Below are 5733 nucleotides of genomic sequence, written 5' to 3' on the forward strand. Positions count from 1 at the left end.
CTTGTTAGCCATATCAGGGTGAGTCCTTCGTAATTTCTTCTTAACTGGAGGACATTCTGGCTTCAATGGCAAGTAATGCTGAACAATATTGGTATCCAACCCAGGCATGTCTTGGTAGGACCAAGCAAACACGTCAACATATTCCTTGAGAAGATCTATCAGCTTACTCTTGATATCAACATCAAGCAACGATCCAATGGTCACTTCTTTTTTTCTTCTTCAGAACCCAAGTTGATTCTTTCTAAAGGCTCTTTGTGAGGCAGAATGGCTCTTTCCTCGTGCTTAAGTAATCGAGAGATCTCGTCGGGGATCTCCTCTTCTTCCTCTTCTTCAGCTTCGAACACAGGAAACTCAAAGTTGGGAGAGGGCATAGGGTTATTGCATTAAATGGGTTTATCAATAGTAAATCTGCACATATGATTTATGTTTGTTTTAGAAAAAACTATGAATGCAACAATGTATGCAGATTTTTTTTGAAAAATTTTTTTTTTTGGTTTTTAGGATTACCATTTCCAGAAAAAAAGCAAAAAATAAAACACATAGTGTAGGGTATTCAAAATGACACTTTATTTATGATTCATTTTTGAAACAAAGCCATAAACACAAACTCATTTGTCTTGGGCAGGACAAAGAGGGAAACTTTTAAAACGAATCCCTATACACAAACTTATTCCGGCAAAATATTTAAAAGAAAGCCCTATAAAACATCTCTCTGCTTTGGGCCAGGAAGGAGGTCAAAATAACAGCGAGGTGATTACTTTGAGCGGTGAACAACATTTGGAACGTCGATAGCCTTCCAATAGCAACAAACTCCTCTGTGTATTATGTATTCTGGCAGACTTTTCTCAGAATCATCTTCAGTGATGACATTGACCGTTGGTCGAGCAGTATTTGAAGGTTATGATTTGTCAACCTTGTACTTTGTAGTGCTGAGACGATCTTCTTCTTCTTCTTGAAGAGCATAAGATGAGTCATATGTATTCTTAAGAGGCACATGCTCTGGATCTTCAAGATATAATTACCAATCTTTGGGATGAAGAGACTCATTGTCACAGATAGTTTCCAAGTCAATTACGGGGCCATCTTCCCCATCATCTTCAAAAATGGCGTTTATGTGAGGATAAACGTCTTCAAAGTTATCAACTTTGGTAGATGCGTTGAAGCTGAAATCTTTAGTAATTTCAGGCTGCTGTGAAAGTTGAGAGAACCTGTAGGCCTCTTCAGGTTGATTGTTATATTCAAAGGGATCTCCCCATCTAGTTGGTTGGATGTCTTCAATCGAAATCTTTGAACTTTCAGGTGCAGTATATTTCACCATATAATCATACTTGCCACTTGGTTGTCCCAAGGTATCCCAAACCTCTGCACAAATGATCATTATTTCAGGAAAAGGAAAGATATATGCAGACATGTAATCGTTCAGATTATGGAAAGGAATGAAAACATTTTTTTTTAAGGTTTTTGTGTTACCACTTTCCAGAAAAAGCAAAAAGATAAAAAACATTTATATGCAGAAACAAAATGACTTTTATTGATGATTTTAATGTTTAAAACAAACAGAAAACTGCCCCAACAACTTCACTTTCATCTTGGGCAGAATGAAAGGATTTTGAAAAACATAAAAGCAAATTACTTTGAGACATGAGTACACTCAGGAATGTCAATGATGATCCAGTTCTTAATCATCTTTCCATGGGTCACAAAGTTTGGCACTTCTGGCTCTGGTTCGTCTCCAACAATAGCATCCACCTCTGGAAGAGTTGGGTATAGGAACCCAGCACTATGAAACATCTCTTGATAAGGACGAAAAGCAGATTCAGACTTCATCACAGACTTGTCTGAGGCAGAAAATCCCAGACCAGATCTATTCCTGTTCTCTTGTAGACTCACCACTTGTCCCCAGACTCCTGAATGTCCATTCTGAACCACCAGTTGAGCATCTTTGAAGGAGGCAATGGAAGCTTCATCCTTTTTGAATTCATCATTAACAGACAGGGCTTGGAATGCAGTTCCAATGACCACTTCATCAGCTTCTATGGTACGGAACGAAGAGAGATGACTAATCAGCAAAGCTTGTTCTCCATTCACAACGACCATCTTTCCATCTTTCACAAATTTCAACTTTTGGTGAAGAGTTGAAGTGACTGCCCCAGCCTCATGGATCCACGGGCGTCCCAATAAGCAACTGTATGCAGGGAAAATATCCATCACTTGAAACGTAACCTTGAGGACAAATGGTCCAATACCAATAGGCAAATCAACCTTTCCGACCACTGATTTCTTCGACCCATCAAAAGCCTTGACAATCACATTGCTAAATCTCATTGGTGTGCCACCATAAGATAACTTAGCAAGAGTGGATTTCGGCATGACATTCAGAGATGATCCAGTATCGATCAACACATTGGACATTGAGTCCTCTTTGCAATTGGCAGAGATATGCAAAGCCAAATTATGATTTCTTCCTTCCTCAGGCAAATCTTCATCACTGAAGCTCAAATTGTTACATGCAGTGATATTGCTCACAACCCCATTAAACTGATCCAGCGTCACATCATGATCCACAAAGGCTTGATCAAGTATTTTCATCAGAGAATCCCTTTGAGCAGGAGAATTCGCCAGCAGCTCCATTATAGAGATCTTGTACGGAGTGCGATGCAGCTGATCCACGATCTTATAATCACTCATCTTGATAAGCTTCAAAATCTCATCCATCTCCTTTCCTGAAGATGACCCAGCATTCACTTTTGTCACATCATTATTGTTCACAGGCACTTGAGTAGAATTCCTCTGGACATCCACAACTGTTTGGGGCTGAGTAAAAACTCGTCCACTTCTAGTCACTCTACTGACATCTGCTATATTCTCAACAGAAGACAGAGGCTTAATCTCAACTTCTTTTCCAGCTTCCAGCATGGTGGCATTGTATCTGTAAGGTACAGCTTTATCAGAACTATAAGGTACAGATCCAGGCAAACATATCACAAGAGGTTCCACAGCAGCTTTGCCATAATAACCAATCTCTACACATTCCGGGATTTCAAAGCATGGTTCAATCACATTGACATCATCTTCATCTCTATCCCTCAGAATCTCAATGAGCCTTTGATCTATCATTTCTTGCAAGTCTCTTCTCACAATGTAACATCCTCGGGGGTTGACTGAACAAACCCTACAAGCAGCATGATTATGCTCATAATGACTATATTCACACAGAGTGGCATGCATCTCTACCAATGATCCTCTGATGTGTTCCACACGATAAATCTTATACTTCCCAGGGCATCCATATACCATATTCACGGCAGACGCTTCATGAGTTGGCAACGGATTGTTCTTCACATTTGGACCAATATCACGGAAAGAGAGCATTCCAGAACGGACCAATCTTTGAACTTCATTCTTCAGGGCCCAACAGTTTTCCAAATCATGCCCAGAAGCATTCTGATGATAAGCGCAAGTGGCATCAGCTTTGTACCACCAAGGGAGTTTCTCTGGCACAGGAGGGGGTTACCTTGGTTGAACCAGCTTCTTATGAATTAGAGCGGGATATAGTTCAGTATACGTCATAGGGATAGGATCAATATTAATCCGAGGGTACGGATTCCGCCTTGCTGGTTGTTGACTAACAGGAGCTACAGGCACTGAATTCAAAACAGGAGTCACTGACGCCACTTGTTGAGATTGATTCCTGAATCGACTATTCCTCCCATGAGAAACAGCATTAGCATCTAATTCTTTCTTCTTCTGGAGTGAAGAACCATACTTCTTCGCACCACCAGATGAATTGTCATTTCGAACCAAACGACCTTCTCGCACAGCTTCTTCCAATCTGACACCCATACCCACCATTTCGGTGAAGTCTACTGGAGCACTTGCAATCATCTTTTCATAGTAAAACGGACCAAGAGTGTAACACCCCATAATTTCAGTTTATTAATTAATTTGGATTTAAATTAAATAATTGGAATTTTAGTATTTTTATTGGGAATTATTTGGAAAATGATGAGTTATTGGCATTGGGCCTAGAGTGGTGATTAGCAGAAGAGGGGGTGTTGACTAAGCAAGCCCATTATAATATTTATTTTATTTTATTTTTCATAAAATAAGGAATTTGGAAAAGAGGAAGTGGAAGCACTAGTGACAGAGTCTGAGGAAAAGAAGAACACGTGAAAGTGAGAAGAGCCAAAGGGGGAGAAGAACTTCGAAGATTCGACTCTGAGGTAAGGGGGGATTCTTCGGGTTAGTATTCCTTATGTGATTGTAGGTAGTATGATTGATTAGGATTGTTATCTAGTTCAATCGTACGTGTCGGGTCTGGGATTTTGTTAGGTTTTGATGAAATTGTGTGAATTACATGGTTCTGTTAATGCTCAGGTTATATGTTGTTAATACTTGTATAAAACTTGTCTGAATTATGTGATGATGTGAAAATTGATGGTATTTGTGTGCTATGTTCGTATGTACCTGAAATTGGGGGAATGGGATAAGGTAAATGCTGTCAAAATGGTGAATTTGGCTGTGCAGGTACGTAGGAACCGGTTCCCATGTGGGACGAACCGGTTCCCCCTTGTAAAAACAGAGAAATATGGATTCTGGGTAGCTGGGAACCGGTTCCCATGTAGGGACAACCCGGTTCCCCATAGTAAAAATCCGAGACGTGACTTTGAAGCTGCCAGGAACCGGTTCCCACGTAGGGACAACCCCGTTCCTGCAGCACTTTTTCTAAAAATGTTTTATCTTTGAAACTCATAACTTTTGATCTGAGTATCCGATTTATGTGCCGTTTTGGGCGTTGCGGAGCTAATGAGATGCTTTATCTGATGAATTGATAAAATGGGCAATAGCCAACTTTACTTTTAAACTCGATTTAATTATTAATGAATTGAAAGATAGTATATGTATATGTGCTTATATATATGACTATTGATGCATGTATTTGTGTTGGTGATGAGATTGTGATATCCATTGAGTGATGTTAGTATATAACATGTCGTAGATGATATATGTTTTGTGATTATGTTGTTGGTTTGCTTTGACAATTTGTTACATTGTGTGCAATGATGATGGGTATAACGATGTTTGATCGTGGTGATGATTGGTGATTGTGAATATTAATATATTGTTAATATTAGTATGTCGGTTATGGTGGCAATTAACATTAATATGATGTGTATGTTAATTGTGAGGATGTAGTGTACATATGTGAATGATTGTATATGTATGATGATGATGATTGATGATTGTGAATATTAATATGTTGTTAATATTAATATGTTGGCTATGGTGGCAATTAACATTAATATGATGTGTATGTTAATTGTGATGATGTGATGTATGAATGTGAATGATTGAATGATGCTTATACATGTACATACTTGTTGTGACCTTATTGGTAAGAGGTGTTAAGCGATGTTAAGCATCGGAATGATGATGATGTATGAAGATGTAAGTATGTGTCATGTGTGCATTATTCATAAATCATTTGCATTGGAAGGCTAATTCCCATTGTGTGGAGATTAGCGGGAAGTCATCGTGTGCCCATGTGGGGTGTGAGCGATGAGGCAGTAGTCGTGTGCCCATGTGGGGTGTGAGCGACTAGAGGGCAGTATCAAAGAGAGAAGTCCTGTGATATGATTCACGAATTTTGGTACCACATGCATAGTGTCAGTTGCATCATATGCATTGGTGATAACATGATTGGATGAGATCCAGTGTTATGCCTTGGTGTGT

Source organism: Vicia villosa, unplaced genomic scaffold, assembly GCF_029867415.1.
Source record: "Vicia villosa cultivar HV-30 ecotype Madison, WI unplaced genomic scaffold, Vvil1.0 ctg.000407F_1_1_3, whole genome shotgun sequence".
NCBI lineage: Eukaryota > Viridiplantae > Streptophyta > Magnoliopsida > Fabales > Fabaceae > Vicia > Vicia villosa.